Source organism: Vombatus ursinus, unplaced genomic scaffold (assembly GCF_900497805.2).
Source record: "Vombatus ursinus unplaced genomic scaffold, bare-nosed wombat genome assembly UNPS02014786.1, whole genome shotgun sequence".
In the NCBI taxonomy this organism is placed as follows: Eukaryota; Metazoa; Chordata; class Mammalia; order Diprotodontia; family Vombatidae; genus Vombatus; species Vombatus ursinus.
Window position 1 is genome coordinate 9,775,526 of NW_020954564.1, and position 12,821 is coordinate 9,788,346.

Genomic DNA, 12,821 nt, shown 5'->3' on the forward strand with positions numbered 1-12,821 from the left:
GGGCCTGCAGAAGACAGTTAATGCTGTGCTGATAGATGCTTACTGGGACGCTTTCTGCCTTGTTCGTACTAGAAATATTTGTTGAATTGAATTGGAAGAACATTTTTGTTTAGTTGTTTTTCCATCCTGTGCTGCCCTATGGTAATTCTTTGGTCTCAGGCTTTCAATGTTGATCTACTGGCTCACATATCCATCTCCCAGCATTCCTCTGTCTGTAGACTTTTACTCTCCGTGAAAATGGACAGTACACTTCCACATCAACTTCCTCTAGTCACTGCCCAATGTCCTAGTGTATCATCTTTCTCCAGCCCCTCCTGCCTGAGATGGGCCAGACACAAGCTTTGTTTTACTCTTTGCTAGTAAAGTCTGTACAATATAGCCCAGGGAGATGATTTTCAAGATAAATCTTAATTTGTGGAATGTCCTTGTGCAACATTCAGAATTATAAAACCATAGAATATCAAATTGAAAGAGATCTTAGAGAGTATCAGGGGTCAACCCCTCCTCATAATACAGATGAGGAAACCAAGGCCTAAGAGGTAAAATGACTTCCCTAAGATTACCCAGCAAACTACTGGCAGAGCTTTGACTTAAACACAGATCTGATGTCTAGTTTAGCATTTTCTCCACTGCCTTTTTTTTCTTCTTATCATTCAAGGGAAAAAGAAATTAATCTGGGCATGGAAAATGGGCTTCCTGTTTAAGGTTTTAAAAATTGCTTCTTCCTGCAGAAAACCTTTTCCTGAAGTAATGACCCATGATGCTGTACGCTCCCTCACTGTTACAGTCTCTTCCATGTCCCTCCCTCTGCCCTTACTCTTACTCAGCCCTGCCTAATGCCATGCAGTTATGAGCGTGTCGTATCTATTTAAGACCTCAAGTCCGTGAGCTATTTATAGGACTGAGTTGATAAACTACTTACTAGGACAGTGAAGAGATACGGCAGCTGACAGTAGGGTATTTCTCAGTGTATGAGTATGGGTGGGCTGCGGGCAGGTCCTTTGAAAGAAATGAAGAATAGAGGCCGCTGGACTGTGCCATCCCCCATCAAGGCCACTCCTTCTGGTCACACTACCACTTCTCTCTGCTTAGAAAGAAATTAAGCAATGGCAGAGGAAGTGGATTTTGGGGACCCTGTTGCTTGGGTGAGTAATAGGGGAATCTGCTGGGTGGGGAGGAAAATCCTCATTCTGCCTCCTTTGGTCACACAGCTTGTCAGTGCTGGAGCTTGGACACAAACCCAGCAGTTCTGAACTCCAGTCACTATGTCGCAGGAATGCCTAGCCACTGACGCCTACTTCCAGAGAGAATTTCCAAAAATGGAGTAGTGGGAGAGACTATGAGGCATAGTGGAAAAAGCTCTGGATTGGGAGTCAGAGAAGGTACAAATCCCAGCTCTTCTACTTAGGATCAGTATAAGTCATAAACTCTCTAGGCCTCAGTTTCTCCATCTGTAAAATGAAGAGGTTGAACTCTGAGGTCCCCTGGTCCTCTGAACTTCTAAGCAATGTCAGATTTGTTGGAAGAAGTATACAGTCTCCCAAGAGGATGACTTTGGAGGGTGACACTCATTTGGATCACAGGCAGTTCGTTTATATGTTACATTACTCTATGGCAGGAGTTCTTAACTTGGAGTTCACAGGCGGAGTTCAGGTAGTCTGAACTTGGATGTGAAAAATATTACATTTTCACTTCTACTAATCTCTAACCTGAAATTTAACATCTCCTACAAGTTATAATTTTTTTTAAAAGCACATCATTGCTTTTAAAAGAGGTCCACAACACAAAAAAGGTTAAAAAGCCCTACTCTATGGTTACATTAGCATAGGAGAATCAGTTTAATAGGAAACTTGGATGATTAAAGCTGTGGGGCATCCTATTTCCCAATAAACCCAGGTTGTATCTCCATAGGAGTTGTTTCCCAGCAGGATGGCTGTGGGCACTGGGCTGTAAGCATTACTCTTCCAAAAGCTTGTGGGTTCAGGATCCTGAGCTGTCTCCATCAGGGGCTGAAGGGAGTTGGTGGACAAGGCAGTGTTGGTGATTTGACCCGCCTGAAACAAGCCATCTCTTGTGTAAAGCCACTCTCCCTATGTAAAGAGTACTCAGACCCAGAACTCTTCATTACATTATACCAGCATTCACAGCTGGTCATGTGGATTTGAGATCACAGTAGTATTCTGCATGAGATGATGGGAAATCTGACCTCCAGAAGAATGGTTAGGATTTCTTTCACGCCCCATATTAACTGATGCTTGTGGTTCCTTTGCAAAAGTATGCAAGGTCACCACAGAAGCACAAAATCACAGAATTTCAGAGTCAGAAGAAGCCTCAGCTGTGACCTATTCCACCCCATACATACGAGGAATCCCCAGACTGGCTCCCTTTCCCAGTGTGCCACTCTTCTCCTCCTTCAACAACAAATTCAGCTGCACTAACTCCAATGAGGTGGGGCTCCACCCTAGGAGGAGAATCACTTTCCAGAACTCAGTCTAAGCTGCGCAATCCTTTGTTGTGAGGTTTTTTTTTTCATTCCTTTTCAGTAGCTTTCCCTTTAGTGCCTCTTATGACTAAGTTTTCCTGACATTTGAACAGAAGCAGCATTTTTATAACTTCTGTTTCTTCTGGTTACAAAAGTATAAGCCTAATACAAGTCCCCTGATGCTCTAGGGAAGCAGGGGGTGAATTCACTTATTCATTCAACAAACATCGGTAAATATACAGACAAAAAGCCATTCTCCAGCCTTAAAAAGGAAACAGAATCATGACAGAAAACGTACAAACATAAGCAAAGTAATTTCTGGGGTAGGCGCAGTGGTAATTTAGAGCATCAAAATAGGTTTCCTGAGAGAAAGGAAGGGGTGTTGGAGCAGAAGTCAGAGGACTTCTCTGATCCCAGAGGATCAGGGTTCAAATCCTGGAACTGTTATTTGGTATCTGTGTGACCTTAGGTGAGTTATTATGCCCTCTCTGGGCCTCAGTCCCTTCTCTATAAGATGAAACCTTACATTAGATATTCTCTAGGGTTCCATGTTCCAGCTCTAGGTTTCCATGTTCTAAAATTCTGTTTTAAGATGGTTTCCAATTTTCCCATGTTTTATGTTCTAAATATTCTGTGTTCTAAGGTCCCTTCCAGCTCAAATATTCTGTGATTATGTAATTCTGTGAGTTTTCCTTTAAGTATTTAGTCTTTTCCCATTTGGGTTCTTCGATCTTCCCACAAATGTGTATGTATGTGTATTTATATGTATATACACACAATTCTTACTGTATGTGTGCATGGTATGTACATGTGAGCAGATGGGTGAGGACACCAGCCACATCATTTATAAACAGTGGTTTGAGCAACTTTTCTTTCCCTTTAAAAGTAAGAGTTTTTTCCTTTCACTTTGCCCACTCTGCCCCCTGCTGGCCATTTTTGGTAACTAGCGGCTGCTCAGATAGGCATAAAGCAAGAGGAAGTTTTAAAATGGGCAAACTTCTCTTTCCAGAACCAGCTAGGGGAAAGGTTGTCAGGAAGCCAGCCATTTGTCTAGTTCAGATAATAATCTGGTCGGGGGAAGAGTAAGGGTGAGGTGTGTATGTGTGTGGTTGCAGGGTAGGGGTAGACCAGCTGAGTACTGTTTTTGTTTTCTTTTTTCAAATGTAACATTAAGGTCTGTGCTTTGGTCTGGGAGATGAGCCATGCTTTCCTTTTAAGCCCAAATAGTTCCCTGGTATTGGCTCAGCTAAGGTTGACGCCCATGCTGAGTCCTGCTGGGAGAGAATCAGAATCTCTCCATTCCACAGGCTGACTCCTGAGAGCCTGTTTGGAAATGCTTGTGGATGGGCCTGAAGCTAGGAAATTACCAGCTCTTCTTGGTCTCAAGCCCATTCCCTCCACTTTACTTTCATCCTTTCCCCTCCCAAGATTGATTCTTTCTTTTTCAGGGCCTATGTTAGTAATAAGAAGAGGTAGGAAGGGAAATGACTGATCCCTGAGGCCAGTATGCGATTGTCCCAATTCTCAAACCAGCAAAGAGACAGGGCAAAACTAGAAACTACAAGGAGACAGATTTCTGCCCAAAGAGGGAAGGGCCTTCACCCAGCATGTTGGGTGGACCTCCTGTGAAGGATTTACAGAACTAGGATTAGAACTGATTGCATAGAATAATAAGGCACATTGGGTGAGATCCATTGAGGAATGGAAGTATAAGAAAGAGTTTCCTAACAATTAGCATTGTCAAACTAAGCAGTGAGTTTCCCATCCCAGGCAGTCTTCCAACAGTAGCTGAATGACCACTTGTTAAGGATAATATAGAAGGGATTCTTGCTCAGGTACAGGTTGGACTTGACTTACTTATCTTCAAAAATGTTGTCTTTGCTAGGCCCTTGTCCCCCTTGTTCCTTAAGGGTAAGGACAGTCTGTCTCACTTTGGTCTTTGTATCTGAAGTGTCAAGCATAGTGCTTGGAATGTATTAGGTACTTAATAAATGTTTATTAAACATTTATTAAGTACCTAATACATTCCATATAGATAGATAACCTCCAAGTTCCATTCCAACTCAGAGATTCCATGATCTTTGCTTTTAAGGGACAGGAACATGGAAACATACAGTGGAAAGAATAACTTAAATTAAAAAGGGCCATGAAACCTGCTTGATTCAATTAAACAACAACAAAACCAGAAAGCAGGGAGTGTTTCATTTTTGTCTTCATATGCTCAGCACTGTGTCTTAACTTTGTAGGTCCTTAACAAATCCTTGCTGAATTGAAAAGCAAGGCACCAGATGTGGCACACACACACACACACACACACACACACACACACACACACACACGACCAATCAATCAATCAATAAACATTTATTAAGTACCTACTATGTATCAGGCACTATGCTAAGTGCTATGGATACAAAAAGATGCAAAAGACAGTCCCTGCCTCCAAGGAGCTTATAATCTAATGAAAGAGACAACAGGCAAACAAATATATACAAGTAAGCTTTACACAGAAAAAATAGGAAATAATTAACAGAAGGAAGACATTGGAATTAAGAGGAGTTGGGGGAAGGCTTCCTGCAGAAGCTAGGATTTTGACACAGCCCTGGCTCTCAGAATTTATAGTGTAAATTAGGGGACTATGGCTTGTAATGGTGTGAATGTAGATGAATGGTAGGCGAATGAAGAGTCTGAGAAACATAATTTATGGGTAATTAATAATCAATTTTATTAATTATGTCTAGCAGATAATTAATAAAATGATGGTCACTTGGTTTTCTCCCCTAAACCAAAGACAGTCATGGAGGTGTTCAATGCTTATAGGCTGTTGGAAAAGTGGCAGGCAGAAATCAACTCTGATTAGTTAATAATTAATGACAGAATGAATATTTTAATGAGAAGTGGGCCTGTTCTAATGAAGGGCTGGGAACAAGATTTTGATCATGGTAGTCATAGACAAAGAGAGACTCCTCTCAAGCCAGACCACTCCCACCTTTGTCAATCTATACTAAAGGATCTATCCTCCACCCAGTCAATGAACAATGAACCATAGTGGGGTAAGAATTTCACCTAGATAAGATGGTCTGGGTGGGGTGAATTCTTTGGGCAGGGTCAGAAATGCCCATGAGAGACTAGGCTTTGAATAAGGAAATAGAAAGGAAAAAAATCTGGCTCCCCTCATATTAATTGGTTATTAATATAGGAGAGAAATAGTAATTTCTCTCAGTGGACAGAACTTGAGCCTGGAGTCAGGAAGACCTAAGTTCAAATCCAGCTTCAGACATTTGCTACCTATGTGACCCTGAGCAAGTTACTTAATCTCTGTTTGCCTCAGTTTCCTCATCTGTAAAATAGAAATAATAATAACACTCACCTCCCAGGGTTGCTATGAGGACCAAATGAGATAATAATTGTAAAGCACTTAGCACCATGCCTGGCACATAGTAAGTGCTATATAAATGTTACCTATTACTATGGCATGTACCCAAATAACAATGACACACACACACGCACAATTAAGAGCATGACAGATACTTGCAAAGTGCTATAAGAGATTCACAGAAAGAAGAATCTTTCCAATTGGGGAGATCAGGAAAGACTTTGTGAAGGGGATGGCATTGCAGTTCAATAGGTCTTGCTTCTGTCACCTTCTACTTTAATTCCACTATAATTTTGGCTCCACTTATAATTATTTTAACCAGTAATTATTCTTAGAGATAGTCACACACTGAAATTACTTTCTTAATTTAGGATCCAGTGCTCCCAGAGCTGTTAATCACTCACCTGGCTTCCACAAATAAAGGGCTGTCTTTCAGGGTTTCTTCAGACCATTCTACTGCTTTCCTGAAAAGTTAATTCATCTTGAATCAATTGAAGCTTCTTTACAGACTAACTGAACTAACATTTCCTATTTATAAGCTTACTTTTCAGAAGTTTCCGTGTGATTATGAATAGTGGGTTGATTCTCCAGGACAAATAATAAGAATAGCAACTCACATTCACATTTCTGTGATCCTTTGACAGCTTTTCAAAGAATATCTGATCCCCCCCACCTGTGTTCCCCCCCCCCCCCCCAACCCTTACCTCCCCCCCCCCCAATACTTTGAGATAGGCAATTAGGTAACTATTACTTCTTCTTTCTGGTGCCTATCCAGACACTGTGTAGAAGCAACTTATTTCTCCTCTCTGGGCCTCAAAGCTCTTTCTCCTTGGTGAAATAAGGGAGTTACCTAAGATGATTGATTTCTAAGGAACCTTCTAGTCACTCGTGACCTCTCTGATATAGCTGGTAAGTGTCAAAACTTCGATTTGAATTTAGATTATCACAGATGTACAGATACAAGAAACCTAAGCCATAACAGGCTCACAGATTTAGCCCTGGAAGAGACCTTCAAGGCATTTGTTGGACCTCCTTATTTTACAGATGAGGAAATTGAGGCACAGGGCAGTTAAGTGACTTGCTGTCACAAAGGTATAGTAAACACCAGAAGTGGAAAATTGTACTTGGGTCCTCTTGACTTCAAATTTCATGATCATTCCAGTGAACTCCCCTGCTTTTCTGACTCCCTGTGTAATACAGCATGATTTCCATGAAAACATACAGTTAGATACAGATTTTATTTAGTGCCCTGTTGTGAAGATATTTATCTCATGGGGTCATAGAACTTTGGGGCTGAAAATGAGCTTAGTGAGCAACTAGTCTAATTGCCTATTTTTATAGATTGAGAAACTGAGGCCTCAGAGAGGGGCAGTGACTTGCTCTAAGTCAGAGACAGATTTCCACTTTCCCAGTCCTCAGCCTCTCTCACTAGGAGTTTCTCTGGAGGATCTTGCAGCTTGCTAAGTAGATGGCTATAGCTAGTGTAACCACATCTGATACTCGGAAAAAAATTAAGTTTTAGGCCCTAGAAGCCTTCTTTCTCATTCTGGAATGTAAGGAGGTGGGGGCAGGAAAGGGCGGGAAGTCACAAACCCCTGAATCAGCAGAATAGGACTAACCAACTCAAGGAGCTTCCAGGGAAAAATCATTGAACCAGGCAAGTTCTTAAATGTTCTCTGAGGAAACAAATCTGGCTTGGAAAGAGATCTCAGCTAAAATCTCCACCCTGCTCCCATTTCCAAAATGTAAGGGACTCCAGTCTGATTTGGGGGGTGGTATCCCCCACATCTACCCTGGCATTCCTAGGGTGCTGACTCCCACCAATCCCCACTTTCCACTTCCCGCAGAATGCTAGAACTAGGGATGGGTAGAACAGTTATGCCTTGTGGAACCTTTCTAGGTGAGCTAGCTGGTTCCCCAGGGAGCTTGTGAGGTGTGTGTGTGTGTGTGTGTGTGTGTGTGTGTGTGTGTGTGTGTGTGTGTGTGTGTTGGGAAAGGGAGGGAGATGGGGTGGGAGGTTGGGTGGCTGGCTGAGCATGAGGAAGAGGAATGAGGAAAGAAAGCTGTATGTTTATTGTCCATGTTTACTGACCATGGTGATCCTAATTAGCTAATGTTAACCCCCCCTCCTCTTTTCCTCTAGCTTCAGGGTCAGTTTGTTCCCAAGTAGGTGAAGGGGAAATAAATAAACAACTGAAAATAAGAAACCCTTGGCTGGGCATTTCAGAAAAGGCTTCCTGTTAGCAAAATTCTGGCAAGGGAATATCAGAAACAATAACACAAATTATCACAGCTCACCTTTCCATAAAGTTTTATGACTCAGCAACAACAAAAATCAGTGGCTCTTAGTTCTGTAACTCTTTAAGGTTAACAAGATGCTTTCCTCAGAACAGCTCTGAGAAGGAGGCAGTGGCATCATTTTTGCCCCCAATTTTACAGAGAAGAGAACTGAGGCTGAAAGATCATATAATCATAGGTTTTCATTCATTCATTCAACAAACATTAGTGAAGTGCCATCTATATGTTAGGTACTATGTTAAGGATTGGAGACCATAAAGATAAAAACCAAATGGCCTTTGACCTCAAGGAACTTCTTACATCCAAGAGATTTTAGAGATCATCCAGTCAAGCTCCATCATTTGACAGATGAAGAAACTTTGGTTGAGAGAGGTCCAGTGATTTGCTCAGGGTTGCACAGAGCCAGAATTTGAGCCTGGGTTTTCCAGTAAGCTTTTTCTATATTTTCCTGAGGTCTCTGAATGGCACAACTAGGCCTGGAACTCTCAGGCTTCTGACATTGAGTTCACTGTTCTTTCCACTGCAAAAATGTAATAATTAATAAATATATAATAAGACTATTAAGGCTCTTCTCAGGGAAGCCAGGATAATATAACACCTTTTAGTTGTAGGCCATCTTCCTGGGAAAGCAAAAGTACTTCCTTGCATTATTTTGACATTTACTTTCTTAGCATCTCTCTTTTCTTTCCACTCAGCAATTACTGAAAGTGAGGCCCAGATAACTGAAGTAATCATCACTCTAACTCTTTAAAATTTCCAAACATGCAAGCTCTGTAACAGGCACAGTGGGTAATAACCCCATTTTACAGTTAAGGAGACAAAAACGTTAAATATCTTGCCCATGGTCATATAACAAGAAAGCATCAAAGGCAGAATCTGAAAAAAGGCAAGTGGTTTATGGGGTAGTGGATAGAGAAATCAGCTTCAGAATTAGGAAGACCTAGGCTCAGGTCCAACCTAACACATACTTTTTGTGCAGAAAGGAAGCGTTAAATTGCTTAATCTCCCAGTGCCCCAGGCAACTTTCTAAACCCTAGAGTTGCAGAACAGGTGCTGATCTGTATTGGTAAAGGGAGTTTCCTATATTATTGAAATCATAGATCCAGCAGGAAAAACAAAACAAAACAAAAAGAAAACACCAATTCACCACAGTCACTCTCAAGCTTATGGCTAAAAGATAAAATATGTAATCTCTTTTGCCCTGTCCCCCATCCTCCAGACTAAGCAGTCCAAAGAACAGTTTACTGAGAAAATTCTTGGTAGCTAGGGAAGAGGTGGGTTGGGTAGATTTGAGTCAGTTCTAAGACTGTGAAGAGTGCTTTGGAAATGATCATTGTATGGGCCTTCCATCCTGATTCCCCTTTTCTCTCCAACCCTGCACTCCAAATCATTTTGACATCACCTGCTAGCCCTACACAAACACACACACACACACACACACACACACACACTTTTTTCTCCTTTGCTCCATTCTGAAAGAGGTGGCCCTTCTCCCAAACTGTATAACTCAAGTTAGAGAATTTGTGCCCTTGATCCTTCCCATCTCTTCTCTTTCCCTAATTTTTTTTTCTTTTAAAATTTTAATTTCTATTCTTTTTTTGGTTTTCATATATCATCATCATTCTGACCCTATCCCTTTGCCTCCCATTTTCCCTCCCAACAAGCCACCCCTTGTTAAAAAGAAAAAAAAAAGATTTTAAAAGAAAGGGAGAAAAAAAGCCATTTTTGTAAAACCAACCAATGCTTGAATTCATCAACAAATAGAGCACTTGAGTCCAACCATTCTAGATACAAGTTTGGAATTTTGCAAGAAAAGGGGGTAAACTGTTGTTCATTAGTCTTTGACCCTGAAAGTGGGCTTGTGCCCCAGGGAAATCAAAGAGAGAAATAAAGATCTAATACATAACAGAATTCATAGGTGCATAAATCTAGAGCTGGGGGAGACCATTAAATTTAATAAGCATTTATTAAGTACCTACTATGTGCCAATCACAGTGCTAGACATTAAATACAAAAACAAACATGAAGCATTCTTTTAGAGGGAAACAGCATGCATGTAGGCAATTCAAAGAATATACAAAGTGATTTCTGATGAGAGGATACTAGCTGGAATTGGGGTAAGGAATAAGGATAATTTTATTGTAGAAGGTGGTACTTGAGCTGAGTTTTGAAGGAAACTAGGGATTCTATGAGGCTGAGGTGAGGAAGAAATGGATTCTAGTTCTTATAAAGTCAGGTCCAACAATGGAATGTCCTATGTGGACAATAGCAAATCGGCCGTTCTGTTTGAAGCATAAGGTGTGTGAGGGGGAGCAATATACTACATGCCTGGAAAGTTAAGCAAGAGCCAGATTATGAAGGATTTTAAAAGCCAGGGGAGTTTGCATTTTGTTCTCGAGGCTATTGGGAGCCGCTGGAACTTCTAGAGTAGGTGAGTGACCTGTGCATAGGAATGTCACTTTGAGTGAGCAGAACCAGGAGAACATCGTACACAGTAACAGCAATATTGTAGGATCATCAACTGTGAATTACTTAGCTATTCTCAGCAATACAATGATCCAGGGCAATTCTGAAGGACTCATGATGAAACATGCCATCCACCTCCAGAGAAAGAACTGATGGAGTCTGAATACAAATTGAAGCATACTTTTTTCCTTGTGTGTGTGTGATGGGTTTTTTTTTTTGTTTGTGTTTTCTTTTGCAATGTGCCTGATATGGAAATATGTTTTGCATGACTGCACATGTATAACCTATATCAAATTACTTGGCTTCTCAAAGAGGGGGAAGGGATGAAGGAAGGGAAAGTATTTGGAGTTCAAAATTTTAAAAAACAAATGTTAAAAATTATTTTTATATGTTACTGGAAAAATAAAATATTCAAAAAGCAAAAAGAAATATCACTTTGGCAAACGGGTGGAGGATGTATTAGAGAAAAGAGATACTGGAGACAGGAAAATTAATTAGGTGGCTATTACAATAATCCAGACAAGAGAAAAACTAGAATGGTGGCCATGTAAGCAAAGAGAAGGGGATGGATGTGAGAGAGATTACTGAGGCAGAATTCACAAGAGGGACAACTGTTTGAATGTCAAGGGTGAGGGAAAGGTCAAGGATGATTCTGAGGTTGTGAAAATGGATGACTAGAAGAATGGTGGTCCCCTCCAAAAAGTAGTGAAGTTGGGAAGAGATGTTTTGTTTTTTGAAGGTGGGACAGAGAGACAATGAGTTTGTTTTGGACCCACTGAGCTTGAGATGTTCGTGGCACACTCATTTGGAGATGTCCAATAAGCACTGGATGAAGTAAGAATGATTTAGGAGACAGACAGGGCCTGTGAAGACAAGTCTGTATGTCATTTGTATGGAACTGATAGTTAAACCTGTGCTAGTTGATGAGATCACCTAGAGAAAATTTGTAGATAGAAGAAAAAAAGAGCCCAGGACAGAACTCTGAGTACTCCATACCCACACATAGGGATGGGTTAAGAATGATGATCTATAAAGGATACTGAGAAGGAGATGCTAGACAGGAAGGAGGGAAAATGAGAGACAAGTGTGATAAAAACGCAGGGAGGAGAAGATGTCTAGGAAAAAGGGCTGGCCAACAGTGTCAAATGCTTTAGAGGTCAAAAAAGTGACAAGAACTGAGAAAACACCATCTGATTTGACAGTTAAGGGATTGTTGGAGAGAGCAGTTTTAGGTGAATGATCAGATTGAAAGCCAGGTCAAAAGGGTTGAGAAATGAGTGTGAAATGAGAAAATAGATGCATGGAATATAAAGTGCTTTTTCTGTTTGGCTGTGAAAGGAAAAATAGATATAGGAAAGTAGCTTGAGGCAACTATAGAATCATCTAAGGGTTTTTTAAGAATGGAAGTGAGTTGGTCATATGTAAAGCAGCAGGGAAAGATTCAGTAGATAAAAAGAGATTGAAAATTAGTGCAAGACCCTACCTCTTTTGCAGAGGTGGGAGACTATAGGTGTGGTATATTGATAATTATTGCATTGGTTGGTTTTTGCAGAACTGGCATTTATTTTTCCTTTTTTAAAATCTTTTTTTAAAATAAAGAATGGCTTTCTGGGAAGAAAAAGGAGAGGAGAAGGGATGGATTTAGAAATTATAGCAATGCATAAACAAAATAAATTAATAGAATTAGGATTAAAAAAAGAAAATTAGAGAAAAAGAAGGGATAGTTGAAGGGGCAGGCTCCTGGATAAGACTGAGGTGATGGTGCATAGGATCAATGGATTAAATAGGATAAATGGATTAAATCAGAATAATTGGGTTCATATCCTAACTCTGTTACTTGCTACCTGTGTGATCTTGGACAAGTCACTTTTATTTCTCTGTACCATATTGTCACCATCGGTGTCACTGTATATTTAGAGTGTTGGGTTAAATGTCTCTGATGTCAATCAATCAACAAACATTTACTAAAAATTTACTCCATTCCAGGCAACGTTATCACAGTCCAATTCTCAATCCTCCTCTTCTCTCTCCATTCTTCAGATGAAGGAAATGAGGTCTAGAGATATTAAATGACTTGACTGAAGTCATACAGATAGTTTTGTGGCAGTAGGAGGTAGTCCAACTGGGACTGATACCTTGGCTTTTTGACTGCAAATCACTTGCATTATACACTTTTTCGGAGGGTTGTTGATAGGAGCA

At 40.6% G+C, this 12,821-nt stretch overlaps 1 protein-coding gene across 1 annotated transcript in view; it reads left to right on the forward strand.

The window, feature by feature from the left end:
• Positions 1–12,821, forward strand: part of LOC114047009 (gelsolin) — a 70,649-nt gene that overhangs the window by 24,262 nt on the left and 33,566 nt on the right. The window lies entirely within an intron of this gene.